The sequence below is a fragment of the Harpia harpyja genome, chromosome 2, assembly GCF_026419915.1.
Source record: "Harpia harpyja isolate bHarHar1 chromosome 2, bHarHar1 primary haplotype, whole genome shotgun sequence".
Lineage (NCBI taxonomy): Eukaryota > Metazoa > Chordata > Aves > Accipitriformes > Accipitridae > Harpia > Harpia harpyja.
The window spans coordinates 86,175,232-86,194,242 of NC_068941.1; the positions used below are offsets into that span (position 1 = coordinate 86,175,232).

At 38.0% G+C, this 19,011-nt stretch overlaps 1 protein-coding gene across 2 annotated transcripts in view; it reads right to left on the reverse strand.

Moving 5' to 3' along the window:
- CTNNA2 (catenin alpha 2) overlaps nucleotides 1-19,011 on the reverse strand; it is a 520,993-nt gene that overhangs the window by 229,803 nt on the left and 272,179 nt on the right. The gene's annotated exons all lie outside the window — the stretch shown is intronic.

Here is a 19,011-nt window from a genome sequence, read left to right on the forward strand (position 1 = left end):
CTGTAAATCACTATAGAAAGCAGAAGCAATCAGGTTCCTATCAAGGCGTGCATTTTAGGCCCAGTTCTTATAAAGCGCTTTATTGTGCACATAGACTAAGCCCATCTGTATGTTTTAGGTAGGGACAGACTTTTACGTGCTTTATCGCATCAGAACCAAACTTCCAGATCTGTGAATGGAAGGAGGAGTGACTTTGTGCTACAATCACCACTGGGTTGAATGGGAGATATGCAATTCCACCTGGAGTTCTGCGTCCAGCTCTGGGATCCTCAGCACAGGAAAGACACGGACCTGTTGGAGCAGGTCCAGAGGAGGGACACAAAAATGATCAGAGGGCTGGAACACCTCTGCTGTGAGGACAGGCTGAGAGAGTTGGGCTTCTTCAGCCTGGAGAAGAGAAGGCTCTGGGGAGACCTTATTGCAGCCCTTCAGTACTTAAAGGGGGCTTAGCAATAAGACAAGGGGTAACGGTTTTAAACTAAAAGAGGGTAGGTTCAGAGCAGATATAAGGAAGAAATGTTTTACGATGAGGGTGGTGAGGCACTGGCACAGGTTGCCCAGGGAGGTGGTCGATGCCCCATCCCTGGAAACATCCAAGGTCAGGTTGGACGGGGCTCTGAGCAACCTGATCGAGTTGAAGATGTCCCTGCTCATGGCAGGGGGGTTGAACTAGATGACTTTTGAAGGTCCCTTCCAACCCAAACCATTCTCTGATTCTGTGATTCTATATCAAAGTATTTCCCTTTAAGTTATTTGGAGCAGTCTAGGATTATGATACCTCTTGGAGACTGTTCACGTTGTTCCAGTGGCCAAAGGACACCTACTCCTTGAGAAAAGAAGTCTGAATAATAGATATCTGAGAGTACAGTAGCAATGTAAACTGACAAAAGTCCTGTCAAATCTAAGAGAAAAAGAAGCCAAAACCTTACAGGTTTTGTTGGCAGAGCACCTGATTCTACAAAATAAAAAATAAAAATAAAATCATGAAATAACACATACTGCAGCTTCAAGCTTTTTAAATAGAGTGACTTTGTGGTGTGTTTAAACCTTTTTCGAAGACTGGCATTTGTCCCAAGCTGTGTCAATGCGAGCACTGGAAGCACTCTTAAAAGCAGTGCTACTGCTTTTCCACCCACATGGAGGTTGATGAGGTTTTCCAGACAGTCATGCCTGCCTCAGATGCCAAACCTATTTGGTTTTTCTGTCAGTGAGCTTAGCATGATGCTTTAATTATTCGTTAGGTGGCAGGTATAAAAAGAAAGGGGTGCTTAACTTAGTGCAAGTTATAGTAAAGCAAGTTATGCAAAATTTAATCCCCTTTCAGAATACAGGAGCGCAAATTATCAAGTAGTTCTATGGATGACTTAATTTCATGTATTTATTTATTTGTTTACTTATGGGCAGAAAAGAGGGGTGACTGGTAAATTTATAAATTTATAAAAACCAAAATTATCCTGACATTATTGCCATGTAAATATTGGACAAGAAGTTCTACAGAAGTTTAAAGGAAGACCACTTGCAAAACCAGGCTCTTTCCACGTCTCACATTGGCAATATTTGGCACAATGATTTCTGGAAAATGTAACTTAGTGTTAGAGAAATTTCACTTAAACAAAACTCTGTTATAAAAATCTTGGTTTATAATGAAGCAGACATAAATTGTAGGGAAGAAAAGACCAGAAGCTAATATGTGAGGCTGATTAAACATTCTACAGAAGTCCGTTTTATATCATAATGGAGAATCTGCAAGTACATTTCCATTGCAAATGTCATTTGTCTATAAATATTAATGCATAAATAATAGCTACAGCTATTTCATACAGCTACATTAATACAACTTGTATATTCACAGTGTAAATAAAATAGTTTACTATTTTTAATTTTATTACTTGTAAAATGACTTTTGGACATGTTTTATAGAACTAAATTATATAATCAACAAAATCAAATTATAACACCATGTGCGCAGGATGGAACATGAGATTTATCATCACAGGTATACTTACACTTCATAGGAAAAAATTGTGACTGTATTAAAGATAATAGTAAAATGTAAATTTCAATGAGCAATATTATATTGCCTCTTAAGATATACAATGAAGAATGGTGTATAGATAACTGTAATACTATAACACCGGTTACTATAACCATAATACTGGTTGAAACCCATTCAAAAAGAAGCCTAAGACTTTCCAAGCTCTGCCAAGTGATTTCGGTTTGGAGGTGGAATATACTCCTAGGATAAGAGGCAGAAGATCTTTAATTGGCAGATTTTAAAACATCACAGTAGGAGAAAAATCCAGATTTTGCAGGAAAATGGAATGAATGACTAAAAATGTCATTTCATTCATCTTGTGAAAACATTGTCAAGAGATGGAGCAAAATTATTGCCCAAATCGGTAATGCTCCCCTGTAAGTGAGTAAGGGTGAATACGAATAAGGAGTTGTCACAGAGATTTGGGACGGACATTCCCACCAAAGAGAGCACCTAAAGCAGGACATGAAGGCAGAGAAAAGGAAGGAGCACGAAATTTATCTTACCTGATGTGAGCCACCCTAAAGTTGTGCCTATAAACTACATTAGATGGGAAATAGAAAAGCGTATTCAGAGCTTGATTCCTCCCATCCTAAGACAGGCACCTAAGGCAGTGGATAAAATTATCCTCTTGCCTCCTTTTGCTGACAATATGGAAAACATAGAGATGCTTAATTTTAATTGTCTAAAGAGCAGGTGAAGTGCAGACAGGGCAGAGCCTTGACTTTGTCCCTGCAACAGCCCAGCTCAGCCGAATCAGCACTGGGTGGAAATGAAGAAGAATGGTCGCTAAGCGAGATTTTCATTAATTTTCCTCAAGCATATAAAGAGCAACACAGATAAATTTCATCCCCATCTCGCTCCTGAAATAGCACAATTACAGGCTGCTCCTTTTTCAGGGTGAAATACCTGAATTTGCCCCAAACATATGTGGTTGTCATTCTTTTGATCATGCATAACAGAAAACAAATACAGGAAAGAACCGTGGCAGGTTTTTCTAGCTGTATGTGGTATGAACTGAACTCCACTGTCACGCTTTGAAAGTTGGTCTAAGCATCGTGTTAACTGAATTGTGAAAAATATGTGAGGTGATTGCTTGGCATTGATTTGTGTTTGATTCAGTCAGTTAAAAGAAAAAGATATATATTATATTAACAGCACTCTAGGTATGGCATGCAATTAAGGAATACATTTTTACCTATTTCATGCTTTTCACTATAGACTGTGTTTGTCAAAAACAGAACAATACACCAGCGAAAGAATTACGTACCACTGTTTTAAAACCAAACTGCAGGTGTTAACGTAGTCTTTGCAAATAGTTTAACATGCAGGAACCGCATATAAATAACCAATTCTTCCCATGCGTACTCGGAAAACCTTTGAAAAGAAATCTACAGGGACAGCAATGATCAAAAATTGAAATAATTCCAGATGAGAACAATTCCTTCAAGCTGAACCAATCAGTTACTTTCCAAATCATAACCACAGCATGATATTCTCTAGATTTATTACTTACTTTTACATTGTACATGGAGACCAAAACCTGGGTGAACCACACTCTGGTAGTCAGTGTATAAAGTTGTATTAATTTGCATATTCTAAGAACACACAGAGATATTTTTCAGATGACTGCTGGGGGTGGTGTCAAATATAATTTAATTTTTTTGCTGACATTTATTAACTTTTATTTTCTTAATTGCAGACAGGAAAAAAAATAGTGGAATTTTCTATTACATATGCAAACTTGCACATATTCAACAATCTGTAAACCAACATAGTTTGGGTCTGCCTAAAGACAAAGTACATTGCTCTTGAAAAACTAATAAAATATCAAATAGTGACCTCTGCACTGGTAACCCATAGGGTGGGCCTGGTGTTAATACCTGCTAACATCTCCATTCCCATCCCTTGGGGCCAGCTGAAACATCTTACCCTGCAAATCCTCTACAAAACATTGACAAACAGGAGTGAAACAGAAACTGATTTTATGTTGCGTTTATTCACCTTTTTCCTACCATATCTGCCAGTTTCACTAAGCAGAGAAATGGGATACAAACAGCATGTTCTGAGAAAAGCTGAGACTATCTGGATCTATGATTGAAGTTAGCATTTTCATACGCACTGTGCCTGCCACAGGTACCCTACTTTTGCAAGTGGCTACTAATGCAGAATTTCCCAGTGCCTAGCCAGGCAATCACTTCCATGATGCAAGACACTTAAAAGTCACAGTCTTAGCTATCTTATAATAACTTTCTATAATTCCAATAATTCCACTGCATAAATAACTGTGAAATAAATACCTGCGTTTGATTAAAAAGTCAAAAATGCAACAGCGGCAAATTGCATCCAATATTCTGTTTAGGGAAATACAGAAATGAAGCTATTGCTTTAGGGCAGAAAATGTAATTTTCTTTCAGTATAGAGCATTTAGCATCATGGGATCCAAATCTGCCTGATAAACATGTCTAGCCAAATAAAACAGTCTTTTCCAATAAATTTGAATACTTTTAATCAACTTGTTTATCACAACTAAATATTTATTTACTAATTAAAATCTTAAACACAGGGCTTTTAAACTTAAGGGAATTAAGCACAGTAGGTCTGTACTTGTTGAACATGAATCCTATGCTGTTTGTAGTCTGCAGTCTCAAGGCGCCGAGGTTTGTGTGCTCAAGCGTGCCGTTGTGAACCCATCTGCAGGCTTTCGCATATGTACCTAAACTTAAAACACTATCTGCTCTTCTCTAAAGAGACCATACGAATCCCTCTCTCAGCTTCCTTATAACTTGATAGAAGGGTAACAGCAGCTCTGAAGATACCTCACTTCTGAAAATACATATTCAGGAAGGTAGAGGAGAGACGTCCTATCTGTTCTGCCCCTTATAAAAAGGCTGTATATGTAAACTCAACCTTTATTATTCACCAGGGAACCCAACCACAACCCTAAGAGACAACTTCAGTAGTTCTGTTATCCACAGAAGTGCTGCTTCTTCCTTCAGTCTAGGCTAGGTTTAAGAGTAGACAACCTATGTTCTAGTTTACTTAAGCTGAGATGGCAAAAAAATGTTTTAAATTCAACTTAGCTAATGAATTTTCCATTTGCGGATGAAATCTTGTCTGTCCAATGATGTTAACAATTACCTGAAAAGCTGTGCTTTTAGTACTGGGCTTAGTCCAAAACCCATTAACTGAAATGTTGCAATTTAGGTTCCTTTATAGAGAATCAAATCTCACTTCATTGGCTTTACACTAACCACTAAGTATTTTTCAGTAACTTATTTTCCTCTCGTACTTTGTCACTGTAGATATTACAAAGAAATGGTTAAATATTGAAATACTACCGAAAGAATAAAAATCTTAATACTAAAGTATCTTCAGTGTTTTTTTCCTCTCTCTTTCCAGTTTTGCAGGACTAGTCAGAACTTAATCCTGCTCATAACTCTGAATGGCTCTGGCAATTGCTGCATTTACCTGATGAATTTTTTCAGAGTGAGAGGAGGTTCTTAATTTAATACTTCCATTTATTTGGGATCTGTTTTCTTGGATGACTTTGGCTGGTCCAAAGCTCATTGGGCACATTCTGAATCAGTCTTAAATGACCTTAAGTTCTGCTGGTGCTTTTCACTGTCAAAGGGTTATTGCTCAAGCCATTCAGTTATGCAGAGAATAAGTCCAAAATTCAAGTTGCTTGATTTACAGCCAGGGTAACGAGCAGTAAACCAATGAATTATATTACAATAAAGACAACCGACAGGTGATCCTGGTTTAAATTTTTTGCTAGAACCTCCCTAGCTAAACAATTAGGAACTGGTTTATCTTTGATTTTCTGCTCAATCTGGTAAATCCTGCCACTTTTCAACATGTTTACTCGCTACTGCAGAACAGGATTATCAGATTTGAGATACTAGAGTATTATCTTATGAATGGTACAAAACACACTCAATACTTTACAGAGAAAAGAGGCATGAGTGACTCTGCTATAGTGGCATCCTCCATGCTCCGTGGAATTTTCCTCTTCACCATTCCCCCCTTTTTCCTCAAACACCCTCTATTAAACCCAATACTGCTGTATTGGTTTTGTGTGGCAAGGTTTTGGTAGCGGGTGGGGTTACAGGGGTGGCTTCTGTAAGAAGCTGCTGGAAGCTTCCCCTGTGTTCGACAGAGCCCATACCAGCCGGCTCTAAGACAGACCCGCCGCCGGCCAAGGCCGAGCCAATCAGCGATAGTGGTAACGCCTCTGTGATAACATTTTTAAGAAGGAAAAAAGTTGGGACGGCGGTATTCGGCAGCCGGAGAGAGGAGTGAGAACATGTAAGAGAAACAACCCTGCGGACACCAAGGTCAGTGAAGAAGGAGGGGGAGGAGATGCTCCAGGCGCCGGAGCAGAGATTCCCCTGCAGCCCGTGGGGAAGACCCCGGTGAGGCAGGCTGTCCCCCTGCAGTCCATGGAGGTCCACGGGGGAGCAGATATCCACCTGCAGCCCGTGGAGGACCCCACGCCGGAGCAGGTGGGTTCCCGAAGGAGGCTGTGACCCCGTGGGAACCCCGCGCTGGAGCAGGCTCCTGGCAGGACCTGCGGATCTGTGGAGAGAGGAGCCCACGGAGCAGGTTTTCTGGCAGGACTTGTGACCCTGCGGGGGACCCACGCTGGAGCAGTCTGTGCCTGAAGGACTGCAGCCCGGGGAAGGGACCCATGGTGGAGCAGTTCGTGAAGAACTGCAGCCCGTGGGAAGGACCCACGTTGGAGAAGTTCGTGGAGGACTGTCTCCCGTGGGTGGGACCCCACGCTGGAGCAGGGGAAGAGTGTGATGAGTCCTCCCCCTGAGGAGGATGAAGCGGCAGAAAATAACGGGTGATGAACTGACCGTAAACCCCATCCCCGTCCCCCTGTGCCGCTGGGGGGGTGGTAGAGAATCCGGGAGTGAAGTTGTGCCCGGGAAGAAGGGAGGGGTGGAGGGGAGGTGTTCTGAGATTTGGTTTTATTTCTCATTACCCTACTCCGGTTGATTTGTAATAAATCAAGTTAATTTTTCCCCAAACTGAGTCTGTTTTGCCCGTGACGGTAATTGGTGAGTGATCTCTCCTATCCTTATCTCGACCCACAAGCTCTTTGTTATATTTTCTCTCCCCTGTCCAGTTGAGAAGGAGGGGGAGTGATAGAACAGCTCTGGTGGGCACCTGGCGTCCAGCCAGGGTTAACCCATCACAACTGCATATTCCAAAAATAAGAAAATGCGAATCAGAAAAGGATCAGCTCTTGAAAAACACATTTATTAGCCAGGGTAAAAGTCATCTTATGCAGGATTGATTCACAAATATACATAGAGGAGAATCTAGATAAGAGCAGGGAAGTCCTTCTATAATATTTTTCTTGATTCTGAAAACATATATAAATATATAGATATACAGAAAGAGATACATGTGTGTATATCAATCACACACAATCACTTAGCTCTGAGTACACTTCAAGGTCTTAATAGCACCATATGCTTTTGTTTCCAGAAGCAGTAAGGTAGATGGTAGCAGTAAGGTAGACATGAATAGTCCACTCAAATGAATCCCATTACTCATTAGTTTAAAGACAGTTATACATTAAGCACCTGAATGGTAAGAAACCAGAAATGCTTCTGGCACAACATACTTTTGGCACAGTTTACATTGCCTACCACACGACATATACGTTCATGCCCCTGCATCTCTCTACGTATTTTTAAACGACATGGACATTTAAAAGTTTGACGCTAAACTATGTACTGAACATGCGATCCAAATGTAACCTGATGTCTCCTGCTTTTGTTTAAAGTTTCCTTCCTGTGGTTTTGATTCATTCCCTCATGTCTCTTCTTTTCCTTGTAAAAAACTCCCTCATGTTTGCACTCTATCTGACTTAGCAGATTGTACAGTCGGGAGATCTCATCTTTACTGTTGTGAAATTATTGAATATAGCAGCAATATATTCAGGGAAGCATCCCCAGGACAAACCAGTCCTCCTTTACTCTTCTTGGAATGGGCTTCTCACAGCAACTTAACAGTTCTTTGCAAAGGAAACATTACTAGTGGGGCTCGGGGAATACGCTGCTACTGAAAACAAGTTGAAACACCGTATCTTGCCAGATCACATACAGAATCACTCATACGAACAACATTTTTATTTAAAAAAAAAAAAAAAAAAGAGATAAAATAAGACTTCCAGGATTCCAAATTCAGAAATGTAATTAACGCTGCAGGCTTGAAGAAAATCACTCACCCATGGAAATCCAGTTTCCTCTGGGACCCGCTAATGTAGATGTAGAAAATAAAGAATACTACTAATAAAAAGCCCTCAAACCTATGCTAGTTGGGAAGGCAAAGTATGTTCAGAGCTACTGTCCATTTTGTATCTCTGAAATGGCTGATACATTTTTCTATTCCCGCAAGCTGCAGCGTAACGCGACGCAGAAGAAATACCTTCCTAAACACAGCCCAGACAGGTAACAGCAAAATCCCTTCTTATTAGGGGGAATAAAATTTATCATACAGAAAATGGTTCTTACAAGTTTAAATACAAATATTCAAAACAGCTATAATTTTAAGCCAACCATTAAAAGAAGGGGAAAAAACCCAAACACTTTTCAGAATGTCATTCAAAATAAATTTATCTCCACGTTAAAATGGAAATTTAATAAGTTTGTCAAGCGTTTTAATAAGACCTTTTTCTTAGAGCTAACACAGAATCGATGTCTGAAGGGAAGTCCAGCTCATCAGGCTGCACCAGCAATACTTGCTGACACATTCTCCCTTTAATAATGTATTATCTTGACTTAGACTTTATATGAGTTGTCTTGTCTTAACAACAGTAAATACAGCCATAAAGCAATGAGAAATACCAGCAAGATGATGACACTAATTGTACCATCTTGACTTGAATTAAAATTGCTGAACAGTAAACGAGATTACTAGCCTAAAGATAATCTTAATTTAAATGTGCAGCTCCATTTATCTCATCTCAGATGCAATTTTCCAAAGTGCTTAAGAAAAATAATGCCAGGCAGCCATCTAATAGAAACCTTTATTTCTGAAGGTTTTAAAGATAATTAAAAGCGCCCTCATATGTTTTGTTCTATCACCATATTTTATAACAAGCAGTAATTTGCAGGTCAGAATAGAAAAATCAGGTAATTTCTTAAATTGTTGTAACTTTTCCTGCCTTTGATACTGCCTTCTCATTTTTCCTGGACAAAATGGAATGTGTTTGAACAAGAGAAGGACATCAAATAATGAAAACAGGTGAAATTTCACACACTCATGACTTACAGATAGTCTATTCTGTATAGACTGGATCAAAGAATTTTCTTGTAAGAATTGTAAAGTGTTAGAAAAGCTTTGTGAAAATAATTTTAAAATATTACTTAGCCTACCAATTCTAAATAGCAGGTAATGTGCCACTTTTTTTCTATTAAAAGATTATGCTGACAAGCTTAATTAGAAGATACAGAAACAGAAATCGTGCTTTTGTATTTGCATATATGTCTGTCCCCAGAATATATGAGACTTCTCTGAAAATATCTTTTATTCTTTTTTCTTTTTTTTTAATTAACATTAGACAATATATTTAATATATGCAATTAGTAAGGGTTCCTACACTCTGCAACATATTTGCAACCCCACTTTGTTTGCAGATACTTGGGCAAGAGGGAGGATCCTGACTGGCACAATGCAAAGCCTCAAAATTAAGAAAAATAAAACCCAAACATACCTCAAAGCCATCTGAGAGAAATAGTTCCGAATGGATTAAAATCTTGTTTTAACATTTTAAAATGTGGATTTTCACCAGATAAGAGAGTCAGCATCTGTGTGAAAATCTCTCATGCCTTCTTTATGCTCTCTTCCAAATTTCCTAAACCCTTATCACTCTGAAGTAATATTTATTAGTAGTTATGTTACTTTACAGTAGTTAGGGAGTATTTTCTATACCCCAAAAGTCTTCAAGTGCCTTTCTTTCCAGTGTAAATTGGGTCAGGGCTGCATGTAGCTCCATTTGGAGTGGTAAATATAATTTTCAACTGCAAAGACTCTCGTACATAACATGACCTGGAACACAGATGGTATATTAAAAGTTTTAAGGGGTGTGCAGGCTACCATCACTTGAGCTCTCTTTTTTCCCACAAATACATTCACGCCTGAATTGTATGTCTGTTAATGCGATAATTTTTTTCTCACAGTAAACATCAGCTTGAAGAGCAATAAACTAGGAGTGCTATTAGAAAATAAAACAGTGGGGGACTGTAGCAATTATTAACCAAAAAAAAAAGGCATTTTAATCTGAGCATAGAAATATATTTACAATATATATCTCTACTCTGATAGATATCTAAAGCTCCTATACTTATATATAATAGGGCCAGGGCACTTTTAGGGCACTATAAACTCATCTTCTGATAGATGTGTAAAACACATCAGCTGAACCACCCGCTAAAATTTCCTGGTTTTCCCATTAACTACTGGAGCATTATAGCCAGCTCAGATGTAGGCTTCCACACTAGGAAAGTTGAAAGTACAGTGAGATGACTCCTACTGCTCTTGCAAAGGACTGGTGGTTGTGGCTTTTTGGAAGACTATATGAACCATTATCTACATCATCATATCCCAATATCCCTCTCCTGTTTGAACAGGTAGAAACTACAAGTATTCTGGTGAATGTCTGCCTTTCTATGAGCTATCTGTCTCCCAACAGGTCGCAACGCCCTTCATGCAGACTTATCCACAGTAGAAAGTGGCCTCCTTCACCCTGCCATTGCTCATGCTCTCGGAATACAAATACTTCCCTGCATTGCCTGCATTTGAATGCTTTTGCATTTAGCTGTTTGCCTCAATACGAGGATTTGTATTGATCTTCATTTGAAAGGCAATTCTTTTTATAATTGATAATTTTTCATGCCTTCATAAATCCAGGCTGGCATTTAACAACAGACTCCAGCAGACTGTGGAAGTGCTGAAATGTAAAGGTCAAGGACAAAACAGAAGCTTTCATGAAATGCAGCTCTCACACTGTGTTCCTTACAAACATGTTTTTTGAATTAGCAGGATCTGTTGATGCTGAGCAGATGTAAGAAAATGGACCTGGTTTGTCATCTGAGTAACATTAAATAAAACATCTTATGCCACCTAGCTCAGAACGCCTCACTGTTCTGCCCATCCACAGCGCTGGCCTTGACTTTGCCACCTCTCATACAACATGCACGCCAATTCTGAAACACTTAGGTCTCACAAGTCATAAAAAGCAAATGCCAACTATATTTCACATTGTGATAAAATGTCCCAAGATGGATGAATCAAGGTCTGTAGCAAAAAATTCTGTTCTTTTCTCTATCTTTGATGGTAAAAGTGGTTGAAGGTTTAATCAATTAAATCCCCTTCTCTTCTCCAAATGTACACAAATATTGATGTAGATTTACCCCTTCCTCAACTACAACCCCCCCCCGCCCCTTAAAAAGTAATAATAAATCCACATGTCACCCCTCCCAGAAGGATCCAGGTTTTATCCACAAGGATCAATCAACTTACAGTCTAGATTTACTTTTTTTAAAAAACCTCTTCCCTCTGGGTAGATGCAATTGCATATTGGTAAAAGCAAAGAGAGCTCACATTATTCCAGTATAATATTCAGTTATTAATACTCTTTGCTCCCATTTTTTTCCACCAAAACATACATTTATAAAGCATAATCATTATTCTTTAATTCTCCTACTAATATTATGATAGCCAATGCTATATTCTAAGTAAATGAAAACAGTCCCTTAATTCAGCATAACTGCACAATATCATATGATTTATTAATGCTGGTGACTTTATATTTCTCCACTTTTTATGATTCCATGAAAGTTGTTGTATTAATTTTAAAAATGTAATTGTTTGAAAGCAATTCTTATAGATACTATGAATTATGTTTAAAACTGACGTAAGACTTATGTTATCTGTAACAGAGATTCATCATAGCATCTATGGAACTTGAAGGAAAGCTTGCATGCATTCGTATTTTTTTCTTTCCTTATATTTCAATTGTCATTCTAAATTTCTAAAGTCTATTATTTCTTCCTCTTAATTCCGTTTTTTCTTTTTTGTGGGTAGGTTGTTTTGTTGTTTTTTTTTGTTTTAGTAATTCCTAGTATTTTAGCATTATGTATTTAGAAGACTGCTTCCATTTAGAGATCTAGTTTGTGGTCTTTTGAGCAATTCTTTCATGAATATTTGTAAAGATAAACTTGATAGTGAATCAAGTATATGACTCATCTAATTAATAGGCACGAAGTGTCATAATAAAGAACTTAATTCAAAACATAGAGTCTTTCAAACTGACCTTCTGTACCAGCAACGTCTACAGTAATGTTAACATGAGCCAGCTGGGAGTTGCTAGAAAGAAGACTAACAAATGAAAGGGTGGAGGACGAGATGTAAAACACAAACACAAATCTGAAAATCTTTCCATTTCCTTGAAAAAGAAAATTACAATACTGGATAGGAAATGATGGAGGCTATATTGCGTACTTTTGGTCATTACAGTTTCTGAGGAGTAAAATGTAAAATGCGATTATACATTATCAGTTCTTGCCTTCTATGCCACTAATCACCTATCCTGTTTCTCTTCTTTATGGCTCCTGAAGTGCTGTGTACTTGTATGCTGCAACACAATCAGCTCTCTGTCATATCTAATTATTGCTTCTATGGGAAAAAAATGAAAATGAAACATTAATACATTAATTTGCATATGAGAAATCCGCAGACAGATTAAGGGTTGGTTCAATTTCATCTAACCATAAACATGTAAAATAGAGGCATCCAGCCTAAGCTAGTTATCTAGGCTGTCTTTAGAAACATGGAAGAGAGAAGGCTTCTTCAGAAGATATAGTCCAACCATCATGGGCAACTATTTGAGATTAGGAGGAATCTCCTTCTGAAGAGAATTCTGCTGAATGCAGAGGGATCATAGACAACAAGATTAGATTTGACCCTTGCATTTGAGACGGTTAGAGTTTGGAAACAAATTCTACTCTCCGTGATTTTCCTAAGACTATATAGCATGGCTAAGGCAGAATCAACAGAGTATTGGTCTCCTGAGTCCCTTAACCACAAGAACCTTTCCTGGGCAGCCATATGACTCAAATGTTTTCTGTAACAGACACAGGAGAAACTGATAGGCAATTCAGTTACCAAAAATGGCATTTCCAAGCTATAATTTGGCCAAGTGGACAACAAAGTTGATCCACATGGATATTTCACAAGACATGGTTGATCTGCCCAGAGAAATAAAGTCCCCAGAGGTCATCCACTCACCGGCCATAGTGTCTTGAGCATATAGACCTGTAGGTAGCTGGTAGCACCCCATATTTCATGCTTTTTTGAGACTGCATAGAAAATGCGAATAAAAAGTTCCAGCTCCCTATATAGCATGGCCAAATTTTCAGAAAAATTTGGAAAATTTTCAAAAAATGTGGAACTTAAACAGAAAGAAATATGATTTTTTTTTTCAATTTTAAGACTACGCCTACATATCCTTTATCAAGAAGCGCAGAAAAATGGAATGTCATTTTTTATCCTTTCCTTTTTCTTAGAATTCCCTCCACATATGTTCTTTCTTCACTGACCCTATCTACGTCTGCAACGAAATTCTGGTTTCAAGACCTTCTTCCTCTCTTCACCCCAAAGCTTTCTAAATATCATGGTAGAAGTCTCCCATATCCACTGACCAAAGTACCCCCAAATTGCATTTTACAATACTTCTTTATATTTTAAAAGTACTTTAAAGTACTTTAAAAGTAAGCTTTACAAGAAAAAAAGGTGCTACTTGTTTAAGAAGGTCCATTATTCCATTTGAAGAGCTAAACATCACTCTCACGGTATGCGACAAAAAAGCACCATGTCTTCGTAGACGTGTAGTAGGAATTATGGATGAATCTTTCAAGAAGATCTTGTGTTGCAGAAGAAAATGTTCAAAACCTGTTGATTTTGATTATATTAACTCATGGAATTTCACCCACTTACATGCAACCGTAAAGTAGGATGTGTTACAGAAATAACACAGAAATAATGATGTCCAAGTCAGTGAGTTACTGAAGTGAAGCAGAGGTAGGCTAGGCCAAGAGAAAAAAGGATTCTGTGTTTGCATTTCTGCAATATCATCTTGGGTACTTTAAATTATATGCCGCATATATGCTGACCCTGAAAAATGAAGGGATGCTCTTTGGACGGTAAAGGCAAACCTGAAGAAAGAGTGCCAAAAATGATAGTACATAGACTTTGTTTCCTTCCCTGCTTGAGGAAAAAAGCCCCCATCATACACAGCCTTCACAGCATCTATAAAAACATATGCTTCCCTGGGGCTACAGAAGGCAAGTTCTATTTTACCTCTCCCTTTACATCAATTTTCTAGCACTGTTCTGCCTTTTTTTTTTCTTTTCTTCTTTTCTCCAAGCTCAGTCTCCTGGCTGACTAATGTAACAGTCTTTCCTTTATATTTTATTTTACAGTCTCCTTCTGTGACTTCACAAGCTCACCTACCACCGGAGTTTTCCTGAGTCAAGGAGTCCTACTGAGAGACATGAGATGGACCGAATGTTCCTCTACCACATCTTTGTCTCTGTTTACACTACTTCATCCATTACCTCACTTCCGTACCTTCAGGTGAGTGAAATTGTCCATGAAAATATCTTCTGTTTCCCCTGTCATGCCCTAAGCTTTGATTGTATTGAGATCATCTTGTTTCCCCCACCTATCTATTGTCATTCCTATGTCCTCTGTAAACACATGCCAATAATGCCCTCTGGGTCTTCTATTTTCACATCCTATTTCTGTTTAAATGCTCTCTGCCCCTACCATAAGAATTTCTCCTGATTTCTCCTCTGTTCTGCATGCTAGACTCACCTGTCTTCTCTTCTGCTGGGAGTAAAACAGCTTAAGTCATTGCTATGACCAAATTCATCACCACCTGCAACACATACCGCAGACAGTAACCATCTTAGTAATGGCTGCAGTCTCTGTTCTACAGAGAGTGATATCATTTATTTTAGCAAAGTGTATTTGTGGAGGAAGAGAAAGTGCCTCAACCTTCTTGGCAATGAGCAGATTAAAAAAAAAAAAAGCAAAATTAAAAATGCAGGACTTAAAATGACATAACACAGCTGAAGATTCTGTTTCAAGATTATCTCGGACTTCTGTGTGATTTTCCAGCTTGCTGTAGCACTCAGGAACTTTGCCTGAGCTCAGCTCTTTGCTCATTTATATTGCAGCAACGTTAAATACAAGGTCCCTTGCACATCCACACTTTCTCAATCGGCACAGAATGGCACCTCTATGTTATTTAAATGCTTGAGTGTACGGGAAGGAACATATTCACTACCATGCCTTCAACTACCGCCTACAGCAAAGGTACACAGTGGAACTTTGTGCACACACGGAGTAGCCTAGCAGCGGTCAGTACTTACACGGAAAGCCTCCAAGAGTAACCAAGGGTGTTGCAGAAAGCAGTGGCGTTGATGCGAGATTGCAGCTGGCCTGCTTCTCTCCATGCCAATAGTAAATTAAAGACTTAGCACAAACTGAGAAAGTGGTGAGCTATTACACGCGCTACTATCAAATGACATAAAATCAAATAAAGTCTGAACAGCTTGAGGTCAATGAAGATGGCGAGGTAAGCGTTGCAAGAAAAAAAGACAGAAATCACGGTGCTGTAATTAAGACACTCCGCTGACGAACAGACGTCTTGCATGACTTGGGATATGTCACTAAATTTCTGAAAAAAAAGGATAGTGCAGTTCAAGTTAACTGTTATTCTACCTGATGGGACTACTTGTGTGGTAAGAAGTTATTTAATGGGACTATGAGCAAAAAGTCTTCTTTCCTGTAGCCCAGCTCTGATAAAATACCCTTTACTCATTGCTTGCTTAGAGCGTATCTTCTTTAGAGCAGAATTCTTTCTTTAGGATGTTGTGATATCTACTCCAATGGGCCTCCAAAGCACTTCTGATAATTCTAATAAACATCCCTATTTTCACTACATTCTAATTTGCTTAATTATTTTTTCTTATCTGCACTTTCACCCTAATATATTTCATATTCTTCAATACTACCATATTTTCCAAATGCTGTTGTATCTTTTTGAAACTGCTACAACCTTTTAAAGGATGGCTGTATTGTGGCAATAACTAAAAAATTAGAGCAAGTGAAATGTTTTGTATGTTTTGAAGGGAAAAAGGATGTATACAACTCATCATTATTAAAAAAAAGTACATCTTAGGAGGCACATGGAGATATTCTTCTGCTGCTGTTTTAAACCTAAGAAGAAGAAAAGAGAGAGGGAAAGACACAAAAAAGGGGGGAAAGGAGAAGAAGACAATAACAAAGAGAAAGAGAAAGTTAAGTGAAATAAATACCATGAAGCTGACTGAAAGCGGAAGGAAAATACGTGAATGTCCAAACATCACTTCTAAAAGCAATATGATCTTCACTCACTTTTTGCTAGACTACCTTCTCTCGGTTTCTTTTTTCCCTTTTTTGGGGAAAAAATCTTAGGCTTTTCTTGTTTTGGAATATCTGTCCTCACAACTTAATATTCCAACCTCAGTACTGCATGATGATGCCTTTAATTTCTTTCCCAGGTCCTCTTGAGACATGCAGATGATATGAGGAAACAGTATCAATCCCTTTATTAAGGTCATTTAACAATCCTCATGATATTCATTTCCCCAGCTGTTTTCTTAATAACCCTAATACTTTTATAATTTGCAACGGTACTTTGAAATTTATCCAAGAGTTAGCAGCCATCAAGGAGATGTCCTCAAGCTAACCTGTTTGTACTTGGCCAAATTATAAGTTTCAGAAAATCATTATTTGCACTCTTTGCTGTAAGAGCTTGCCAGAAGCATGCTGCTAAAACCTTTCAAGTTTATCATAAGGTCCATAATTTGCTACTAACTCGATTTGATTAGACTTTGTCAAAATACTTATTGGCAGACCAATTTTCCAGAACTACACAAACTAGAAACAGAACCATATTTCTAATATAAACACAGTGTCTCATGCAACCCAGTGATGCTCTAAGAGTTGTACGAAAACTGGAATTCCCATTTCAGAAAAAAAATAAATCCCTGGCGATGCAAAGGAGAGTATTTTTGAACAAATATCATATTTCTCATCATGTTGAAATGCCACAGTTTTTTAGGAAAACTCAAGAGACCATTCAATTATCAAATATTTTCAGTCTCCCAGAGCTATCCGGAGTACCCTCACCATGAACAAGCACTGAAAAAGTGAACAGGGAGCTTGGACAGCTGACATAATCAGAATTTAGCCAAAACCGAGACTTTCAATCTCAATATTTCCCGTGGAAAAAATGTTATACTGAGAAATCTCCAATCAGCTTGGGTTATCCTCTTTTCAGAGACCTCGGCCACACAGCAAATCAAAGGGGAGACAGATCTAGAAGTCATGTTTCCTTCAGATCATATATCAACGTCAGAGGTAACTCACATTCACATATATTATAATTTTCAAAGCAGTTGTCATGAGTAAAGACCTCAGTCTGGGTGCTAAGGAAAGGCTGCACACCTTGACAAGTACGACATAAAATTTTTTAAGCAAATTATTTAGCATCAAAACCGAAGGCAGGAGCCTGAAGCTTGACAAGTACCACACAAAATTTTTTTAAGCAAATTATTTAGCATCAAAACTGAAGGCAGGAGCCTGAAGCTTACCCCTAAGGTTTCTTATCTTTCTTTTGTCTTCCTGCTGACTATTCCTGTTTCCAACCACAGCCTTTCAACTCGTACAGTTAGGGAAGTAAGGAGCCTACAGGAGCAGCCTCATTCATTATATAATACAGATTTATCTCAAAACATAAGTCACTGATCAGTGGTTATGATCAAAGGCTTAAATATTTAAGTTTTAATTAAAGACAAGTTATGTGGAGGCCACTCTGTCATTTAACCTGGGAGCTGAAACTCACACTTTATATTCAGGTATTCACTTCAGGAGTTTTCTGGGTTTCATTTTTGGGGTCCTCCCTGTCCCCCTCTCCCCACTTCATCTCTCATCATATATATTTTTCACAACCAGATCTTTGTGTCTGAACTTCGGTAGTGGAGAAGAGTGAACTAAATAGCCTCCCGAGATCTTTCCAGCTTATATTTTTAATGATTGAATTTCTTAATGTTTGCTTTTTAACACGATCATGTTAAAAAAGATACCACTGGTTTGAAATCATAAAAGTAGAACTATTTGATTACAGAAGATAAAAGAGTTTTGGTTTATTCTGTTTAGTATATATTCTTTAAGCTTAACTAGGAAGAAAATGAAATGCAATTGTAGACACTAAAACAGAGGAGAGAACATTTAACTACTAACCTCACCTAAAATACAAACCAGACATCGTTATTATTTTAGGTCAAAGACATGATGTGCAAAATACAGTATTAAAAAGTGAAAAAGGGACATTATAGTTTTGCATTGATTTATCTTAGGAGGAAGGTATACCAGCATAATAGTTGCATCCTTTATGTTAGAAAAAGAATTAAAAATACAACAAACGCCAACAAACAGTCCATTTCTGTACAGCACATACATGGAGAAGAGATGGATGATTTATAAACTTGAAATCCAAATCAGTAGAGGGAGTTTTTATATAGCAAGTGTAAAACTTTACAAATTACTGTTTAGTCAATTCTTTCTCCTACAGCGTACAATTTTTCAGCACCATATCTTTTTTCACTTCCTTCCTCCCACATAATAAATCAGCAATATTTTCTGGCATTTTCCAGGGACAACAGATGCAATATTTACACTGCTTTCTGATAATGCTGAAAAGTACCTTAAGCAGTAAATATTCAGCTTTGCTGCCAACCAGTCTGGTTTTCTATTTCTAATATATATATGTATATATTTTTGTACTAAATGTGTACATATATATATTTGTACTATATGTGTATATATATATTTATATAAGCTAT